The following is a 10053-nucleotide window of genomic DNA, read 5'->3' as shown; positions in this document are numbered from 1 at the left end:
CCAGAGCCCTGACTTAAACCCAATTGAGCATCTCTGGAGAGACCTGAAAATGGCTGTCCACCAACATTTACCATCCAACCTGACAGAACTGGAGAGGATCTGCAAGGAGGAATGGCAGAGGATCCCCAAATGCAGGTGTGAAAAACTTGTTGCATCATTCCCAAAAAGACTCATGGCTGTATTAGCTCAAAAGGGTGCTTCTACTAAATACTGAGCAAAGGGTCTGAATACTTATGACCATGTGATATTTCAGTTTTTCTTTTTTAATAAATCTGCAAAAATGTCAAAAATTTTGTGTTTTTCTGTCAATATGGGGTGCTGTGTGTACATTAATGAGGAAAAAAATGAACTTAAAGGATTTTAGCATATGGCTGCAATATAACAAAGAGTGAAAAATTTAAGGGGGTCTGAATACTTTCCGTACCCACTGTATATTTAACCTTTTGGCAGCCTATTCAATGAAAGACTCTGGGATCTCCACTCGTGGTTGGAGAATCACTGAGGGGGAGAACAGAGAACGCAGCCAGACCACTGACCTCTCGCAGAGAGACCATCCTGTATATAGTGTCCTGTAGGGGGAGAAGCAGGCAGAGTGGGGGTGGGGGACTGTTGCTGGAAGCACAGCTGGAGAGGTGAGGGGAGCACTCGAGAGCTGAGGTTATTGAGTTGGGAAAAGGAGAGCAAGTGGAAAGAAGAGAGGAGATCGAGGGGGGGCTTTATTGAGAGAGGAGAGGTGAGGGAAGTGGTGTGAGAGAGGTGCCAGGTGGATAAGAGAAATGGAGTGAGAGCGAGAGAAAAGAAAGGTGCAATGTAGGGATTAAAGCTGAAATGAATGACATATGGAAAAGGTGAAAGGAAGACTGGTGGGGCAAAAGCAGAATAGGCAAATATATAAAATATACATTTTGTTTCTCCCCTTTGCACCTGACACCAAACTACATCCTAATAAAATTACAATCTGATAGAACCAAATCAGATTAAATGCAGGCGTGAATGTGCCTGGGACACCCTGGAGTTCAGCTTTTGTCCATATGTAGTGATTGTGCACCCAGATATATACTCACAAACAGATGGACGGCAGCTTAGACTGTAGCCTACTCTTCTGCATGGATTTATAAGGATACTTGAAGACTGAACAGCTGACTGAGCAAGACCAAGTGCTTCCTGTCAATATTAATTATTTCACAAATATTACCAGAGGATGTTATGTGCAAAGTAACCTGAGAGACTGAGATATAATCGGGAAAGGCACAAACAGTATATAGGAGTTAAGTTTAATGTCAGATATAGCTCTCATATGAGACGTATATTAATGCCAGGTGGAGAAGAGATTTAAGAGCTCGGCAATTTTTGGAGAGAGCTTATATTTGATCTTTCAAGTTTATTAGATAGGATACGATAGAGGTGAAGTGTGGGAGGAGTAGCAAACCCCAGAAGTCCGATTGGATGAAGAGACATTGGAGGGTACGTTTTATCAACAGCAGGATGCCTCATGAGGACACATGGTTAAAGTGGGCACTGGAGGATGGAGAGATGGGCAGGTGGATGAATAGAAGAACAGGTGCTGTGGTGTAGAAACCGGGGGAGGGAGGTGGAGAAATAAGGAAGCAGCGAGGTGTGAGGTGAAAGGGTGAGGGTGACAACAACATTGACACAGTGTCAGGGAGAGAGTGAGGTGTGCAAAGGCAGGGAAGTAGACATAGCACGACTGGGGGAGTGGTGAGCTTAGCAGGGTCTGCAAGTCAAAGAATCCTCACTGGGTTCAATGTTTGATGCAAGCCTTTCTTTCCTGGCTCTCTAGCCTCCAGCACTTTTCTCCTGCCCTCGAATCTTACCCAGCCTTTCATTTCATTACATTTCATTTCACTGCTTCCTCTCAGTTTGTTTCCTTTCTTTGTCTTCCTATTGACAACATCTGTTCCTTAACCCTGAACCCAAATTTGAAAGCCACGCTAGGAAATGTTACATCTGCTGCTTTTTTGCTGGCAGGAGGAATATGAAGTTTGATCACAATCGGTAAACTGAACTTTGTCTCACTGACATGTAGGAGGGCAGAGATGATGAACTTGTCTATGAGTCTGTTCTTTTCTGTGCTCCCAGTTTTCACTCTGAAATTAGATTTTGTAAGTTCTTGACACAATTTTATTTAGGCCAAAACAGGCTGAACTGATAGGGTCTCAGGTGGCAGTGAAGTTGTTTAATTTTACCACTAGCTCTAAATCCAAACCATAATCCAGAAATAAACATTATTTACTTTTAACTCAGAGGTCCTGAAAACCTATTTCTTACTCAGCTTCTTACTTTAAGTGATGGGGTCCTACATGCACACACCATGTTTTGATTATTTCACAATTGTGGTTTCCTTTATTTTCCTTTTTTTGTCTGTGGTCTTGTTTCAGCACTATGTGAATCTGACTCAAACTGGTGTTTTGAGGCCATTGTCAGTCAAATCTGATCAAAGCATAACAACAAAGTTAATGAAGCAGAGGAATTTCAGAGCAACTAAATACTGAATGGTGTTTTCCCCCCTAAAGTTGTACTTAGATTGTTGCATATGAATATATAAAGGGCTCCGGCACCAATCGAAAGACTCTATGAGCGCTATTCAGCCACTGCAAACCGCTGTATAATTGAAGAGTTCAAAAGTCTGAAAAAAAAAACACTGACCACACGTCTCAGTTCAGAAATCTGTGTTATAAACTTTACAATATAGGGACACTTAACAAGCAGGGTGAACGACTCTAAGTTCCATTGTGGAGCTTCACTTGCACTAGTAAGTAAAGAAGGACGTCCTCTGCTTGACAATTTAACAGTTTGACAAATAAAAAAAGATCTGTCTCAATTTCTGGGAGTGAAATTCTAAATCACCTCCCTAATGTTAAAGAAAAGAAATCACATTGTCAGGGGCTTTAAACTTTTACATCGACCTTATTCCAGCATGAATGCTGAACCCAGCGCCTCTCCAACGAAATAAACCCAACACTCTTCTTCACAAGGACAACAGGTACATGTAACCTACACACACACACACACACACACACACACACACACACACACCAGTTCTGACTGGGATATCAAGACAGCATTTTTCTCTCCTGCTGATTTTCACCAGTATTGACAAGCACCTGTGCACTGTGTGTAACAAAGGTTCCTAGCAACAGTCGTCCAGGAGAGACATCGTCAGGATGCACACCTGTTTGATCTGCCGGGATCCTCTGTGATAAGTGGCCCCGGTAACCACGGCGACCAGGATATGGGATGGATCCATGTGGTGCTATTGAATGGCCTTGGATTATAAATACACATACACACACACCTATATGGAGACTTACATGGATACACACACACACAAACTTAGGAAATACACATCCACACACCTAAAGTGGTGTGCACACATACACACTCACCAAATAAACCAATACACATGCACTGTGAGAAACTACACAAAGAACAAAATCATACAAAGCAACAAAAGTCGTACATACGAGGCAGTAGATCACCCAGGAGCATGCTGGATTTCACACCTGCATGCAGACTCATAACAGACTGCACACATGGAGAAATGTGCAAAAAAAAGGGTCTCCCATTCAGAAAAAGAAATAATCAGCAATAGATACACACAGACCATCTCCAAACATTGCAGTGAGAGAAACAACACAACGCAGTGTAGAAAAAGATGAGGTGGCAGATGGCCGACATGCTGACAGTTACTTACAGTGTGCAGGTGGATGAGGAAGCGTTCTGCCTTTCGCTAAAGAACTCTGCATTGACCTTGGAGTGAAAAATGTGAATCGTTAACTGCAGCAGTCATTTACACAGAAACAGACGTACAAATCTGCACACTGAACTACATAATTGTCAGCGTTGTTACATTTTCTATAGACTGAAAGACTTGATAGAAATGTGAGCTTTTAAATGCAATCAACCGTGAACAATACCCTGTGCTGCTCTGCGAGCCTTTTCCTCTGCACTCCTGCCTGATACATGGGAATGTGAATAGTTACCAATTAAGATGTGTGAAGTGCTGTTCTGTATATGGAGTCACATGCGAGTGCAGGTCTGAAGCATTGAAATGTAAATGATGCCACAGTATGTGTTTGTGTTCACACAGTTTCACATATAGAGATATAATACATCCGATCAGCCGTCTCCTCACAGGTTACACTGCACAAACATTGTGATAAAGAAGCATATGGACCGATTTCTACACCTACTGCAGTTATACATTCCTGTATGCACAAAGATAATTATATAAATGGCTATTTGTCTGCTTCTGAATATGAAAAGTTAATCAATAGAGCTTTAATTATATATGCATTATTGTCTTGAAAAGCTTTCTGCATAAGAATTTTAAATGACATGTAATTTTAAGGCACATATGTGATATTAATGATATGCTTTATCTTCAGCTCAATAACAGAGTTGAGAGATCAAAAATTAAATAGTTTAATAAATTAAAATAAATCAGGAAACATGTCTCTTCATTCTCACATGCACATACTGTACTTTACATACAAGCAGCCAGTTGCTTGTTCAGTACTGTTGCAACAGTACATAAGTAGGTCAGTCAGTAAACACAAAAAGGCAGTCATGTGCCTGATGAAGATCTGGTCTCTGACCTTCCAGTTTTCATGCACGATTGTCTATTTGCATTTATATGTATTTTCCTTTATGCTGATAGTCCTTTGTAAGTGCTGTTGAAATAAATCCTTTCTTATTGTTGTGCAAAGGGACAAGCCTGACACCTCAGATGTGATAGACTCTCAGAGAACAGACAGACACACAGCCATATCCTTTATTCTACAAGCCAATCATGACGCACAACCTTGCATGTCATGTGGACCAAGCAGCTCCAGCTGAACAGCAGTGGAGGTTTTTCTGCTCTGTTTTAAACCATTTGCCTTTCATGAGACAAATTTTCTCAGCATGAGGAAAAAACCACTGAGCATAAGTTTGACTGTCAAACAATCAGTCAACACCAATGTTCATTCTACCCTGTGCTTCTCATAGAAAGGGAGAATAAGTGCAAACATGCCACAGCCGAGAATCAAACGTCAGACCACATAAGGAGGTTCATCCATGCAGTTACCAACCTGACTGAGCTACTAGTGATATGTTGGTAGAGAACGAGTGAACAATGGGAGTCAGCTCCTCTCTGAGAGCTGATTTCTTTTTTTTCTTCTCCTTTTTTTAGTTGATTAATACAAGTCAGAATAATGGCCACGGGCAATAAGACCAGTCACATATCTTCAGGTTAAAAGGGGGTGGGGGTGATGGCCTAGACCTAGACAGAGAAAGCTTTGTGTTTTGGATAGTTTATTATTGATTTCATTTTATTTTTACATTTGATATGGACCTCACATTAACATTAGAATTATAACAAAAATGGATGCATGTATGTGTTTAGTGTTTGTAGCAGAATGCTAAATTACATCTTCCATTATAAATACGACATTCATGTGTAACACTGTTTCATGTTTTTAAATTACTATTTTTATATCAAACATAATGTGAACTAATGGTATTCTAGAAATCATAAGGTTTAGTACAGTTACGCTGATATATGTGTACACATACCAAACATACTGTAGGTTAAAACTCATTTGCTAAAATTGGCTGAATTATAAAAGTGGTGTTCCCTGTAAATGAAGAGCAGTTTGGAAGCCAAAAGTGTCAGCTCTTAATGCTGAGCTGAGCCAAATGATCTGGCTCACTAAAAAGAGCCAGAATTCCCCTCACTGTGATCTGCACAGTCTTATCAATCCAAAGGACTGTCAGTCAGTCACAGTTGGACTTCATCGCACTCAAAAGAGTCAACAGGTGATCGGTTTCCAGCTCATCAGTCCATTTTGATACTTCAGCCTTGTTTTTATGCAGTGTGTCTTGTACTGGCTGCTGTTTTCATAAGTGGGAGCTTGTTCTGTCTGTCACATCCAGGATTTCTTTAGTTTATTGACCTTTTTACTTGAGGTCAGTCAATATTGTTGGTCAGACTGTTGCATCATAAAACAACATGTATACTTGTCCATCTTTCAACTTATTTTACAAGTTAGATCTCAGACTGTGGGCCCAAAAAGTACTGTTTTTTTAAGGAAAACCCATGACACCAACTCTTGTTTTTTTCCTCTGCCACTGGCACAATGCTGTGACAAGATAATGATTCAGCCTGTTGCCACTTAATTAAGGCTTCTACATTTGTTTCTTGAAGGAACTGGTCTGGTGGGGTGGAAGCTCTTTTTCCTATGCACAACACGTGATGTGAGTTACATTTCTGTTTAATTTTTAAAGGAATAAACAGAAGTAAAGAATAGGTAGCTTTAGCAGCAATAGCTACCACAACTAAGTCACTACTGCCTTCAGTTAGTTAAAGTCCAAACTTGTCATCTCTTTTAGTTGTCAAAACTAATGTCCAAGTGATTTTTATACGTATTGTTAATTTTTATTATTAAAAATAACAAAAAGATATCTGGGGCAATATTTGAATGCAAGCTGTAGTAATGGCAGGTCAGTGTCAGTTTGTCAGTCATGAAACAGGGAAACAAAGTAGACGAAGTTGCACTGTAGCTTACCACTCATGCAAACATACTGTAAGGACCAGACCAGTATCTAAAGTGACCACAATTACACTTTGTACAGTTGGTAAGTGAGTGAAGGTGAGTTTTGAAGCTGTTTAATGTTCTATCACTGACTAGCTTATTAGCTAACTAGACTAAAAATGACATTAGCAGTACACTGTTTGCTAACGTAAGCCTATGACTCTTGTGTAGCAGGCTGCTAGTCAGTAGTGGTGTCCAAACTCAGTCCATATTTACTATAAAAAGCACCACATTTAACCTCTGTTTTATTTGACTGTCTGAATTCTGAGTGTGAAATTTATCCACTTTATAGAGTTATCAGTTTTTGCTTATACAGTTTAAAATGAAAGATTGAATTGGCTGTATGAAAACTGTATTTTGACTGGTAAATGCAAAGAACAGAAACCAAAATATATGACATATTTAACTTCTCTTTTTGCATGCAGTACTGTTATTTCTCCAAGTTGAGCAGTATGTTCAGGGTGGGAGAATGTGTCAGGCTTGGGTTGGGTTTGGACACTACATACTTCAAGCAGGTTGGGTCTAGATCAGGTTCGGACGCCACGCTCAGTTGGGTTCGACAGAAATCTGCAGCCTGATCCATGCTCTACATTAAAAATACAGACAGTACATAACCCTGATACTGATGCAGCTTACTAGCAGGGATGGGTTCTGATAGCTGATTCCAAGTTGGTAAAAATACCCAGATTCATTAAGCTTCATGGCCAAACGAATCCCTTATTTATCCTTTCATTCATGTTCTGTTTAGCTTACTGTTTGCCCTCTCAAATGCAAAAAAGACTGATGTATACCAATTTGAGTTGGACTTTAAACTTCAATAAGAAATCCAAAAAGAAAAACACTTCACTGTACTGTAGTGCCCCAGAACAACAAGAGTGAATGAATCTTGAAAAAAATCTCCATGGAGCAATACATTTTGGGAGTATTTACAAGTTGATATTCGACGTCCTTGTTAAACAACTCCACACTAACTCCAAAATAAAAAAGAAAGGTGTAGGACCCTTGCCCTAACAATATTTCCTTTTTTCTCTCTCTCATTCACAAGTGTCTCCTCCCCACCACTTTCACTTCTCTCACCTCTCCTTCCCTGCTCCCCTGCATCCCATTCCACCCCCCTGTCCTCTTGTGCCTTCCTCCAGTAAATGAAAAGGCCACATCAAACAATGGATTTAGCCTGCTCCTTAAGCAGATGAGGGGCTGGGAAACAACAGAGAAATGAAGCTGGGATACAGGAGGTTAAAGGTTGGGGTGGGTGTAGAGGTATGGGTGGAAGTGCTGTAGAAGAGAAGGTGGAAGTGTGGGGGGAGGGTAAAAAATGGAAGGTGAAAAAAATAGTATAGAGTATGTAGAAAATCTGACATCTAACTTCTGGTCTTTTACACAAAACTACATAGATATAATGAGACATTTTAGACAACAAATGATGCACAGGTAGAAGCTCTATTTAAGTAGCAGCTTCCCATATTTCCTAACATACACAGTACCTTCATTTTTACATTGACAGCTTTTACATTTTGTATTTTATTTTTGTTAGTGTTAACTGTCATTTTCACATTTTACATTAACAAGTCTCCCTAGTTTGTATGAGCTGATAACATGGATTACGTGGAGCCAAATTAATTTTTTTGCTTTTTTGAAATCATCTTTTTATATTTAACTCAATAATTATTGTTTTTACTCATATTCAGACAAATAATTCTACAAGGGAACAAAGATTAGTGCAAAACTCAGCAACATATCTCTTAAACGTCTGCTTTTAATGAACTAAGAGCAAAGGACAAACATGGAAACAATGTGTACATAAAACTAAAAACCAGAGCCAACTCGTGTGATAATTGATAATTGTAAAAGATTTTCTTTTTTTGTTGCTGCTGAAACTATATTTCCCCTCAGAGCATCAATGAAATGTAACTAACCCGTCACTCCCTTCACAGGTAGCACAGAGGAAGCGCTGTGCAGTACTGAAGAAGAGCTGTACAAGGCCACACCGGAATAACAACTTGTTTTCACAGCCTTACAAAGAGGCTTTGTGAAGTCAGATTGAAAGAGCTCTGACGCTGTAATAACGTTGTTGGGGAGAACGGGAGAATCAACCCAGATCCTGCCTCAACTAGTGGTGGTGGAACTGATCCAATGTCAGTCGCTTGTGCTGAAGGATGTGAAGAAGCAACAGGAGGACAGGAGGCAGATAGGAAGAGCAGGAGGGAGGAAGAGGACTGGAGGAGCAGAAGGTGTGGGGCAATGGCAGAGAGTCTCTCACCAGCTCTGTCACAACCACATGCTTGGCTGCTGTTGCTGCTGATTGTGATTGCTGTTCAAACAAGGCCGACAGCTGCCACAAACATCTACTGCTTAATATGACACACTTGCACACACACTGATAGGCACCCTGTTATCTGTCTTTCTTGTTCTTGCTCTCTGATAAGACTGTGGCCGCTGTGATTGCCCTCTGCTCTCTGTAAAGTATGACAGCTCAATCACTCATCAAATCAAGATGTTCCCTCATCATAATGGCATATCTGAGCCTTCTATCAGACACTTTGTCATTCTGTCAGTCTCGGGTTTGTCATGTTTTCCCCTCAACTAAAGCATAACCTCCATTAGTCCCCTCAAAGCCTATAAATAAATAAATAAAGCACAGTGGTCACATGAAAATATGATCGTGTTCACTTTCTGTTGGTTTAATGAAAGGAAACACTCCCTTCTGCATTAGTCAGTATCCAGGAAATTAATTAGTCATTTTTCAAACAAATGTGCAGAGTAGTTCCAGCTTCTTGAATATAGGAATTTGCATCTTTTCTCTGTTTTGCATTGTAAACTGAATATTTCTGGTTTTCAAACTGCATATCACCAGTGGTCTCTGGGAAATTGTGATGGACCCTTATCACTGTTGGTTTGGATTTTTTTATGCTTTATGGGACCATATTTAATTAATTCCTCAAGAAAATAATCAGCAGGTGAATCAATAATAAAAAAATAATCTGCAGTAAAATTTACATTTAATTCACTATTACACGAAACAGCCTAACTTTACAGCCAGTGCCCATTCCAATCACTATGCTGTGCATCGACACGCACACACAACACAAAACCAGTAATAACTACCAGTTTATCTAAAATGCACTGACCGTACCAAGGGAGTCTGGTTTTTGATTTGAAATCAAACACTGTTGTCTGCGGTTTCTAGACACTCTGCTAAAGCTGATAATGACTCAGGGCAAAAGGGATTAGTTATGTATTCAGAGCATGTTCACTCAGTAGCATATAATTCACACTGCTTGTTTTATCCCATCTTCCACAGATAGCAGCAATCGCAACACCATCACAAATGCTCTGCCTCTCTCTTGTGCTTTCCTGCTGTTTTCCCTCTATTTCTGTCATCCCCTCTCTCTTTCTCCCTCACACACACACACGCACACACACACACACGCACACACACACACACACACACACCCAC

General features: G+C 40.1%; 1 long non-coding RNA gene across 3 annotated transcripts in view; it reads right to left on the bottom strand.

Annotated features, from left to right (window-relative positions):
• Window positions 1-502: 502 nt before the first annotated feature.
• LOC109962557 (uncharacterized) overlaps window positions 503-10053 on the bottom strand; it is an 11676-nt gene continuing 2125 nt past the window's right edge. Inside the window, exons 3-4 of one of the 3 annotated variants that reach the window (XR_002275278.1) lie at window positions 3126-3771; window positions 503-3015 (exon numbers count right to left, since the gene is read on the bottom strand). This is a non-coding gene — a long non-coding RNA (uncharacterized LOC109962557). Of the gene's footprint in view, window positions 3772-10053 lie in introns of all 3 variants that reach the window. The other 2 variants (XR_002275279.1, XR_002275277.1) reach the window with 2 other exon arrangements.

This window comes from Monopterus albus, unplaced genomic scaffold, assembly GCF_001952655.1.
Source record: "Monopterus albus unplaced genomic scaffold, M_albus_1.0 scaffold65.1, whole genome shotgun sequence".
Taxonomy (NCBI): Eukaryota; Metazoa; Chordata; class Actinopteri; order Synbranchiformes; family Synbranchidae; genus Monopterus; species Monopterus albus.
This window is presented reverse-complemented; position numbering and strand designations above follow the sequence as displayed.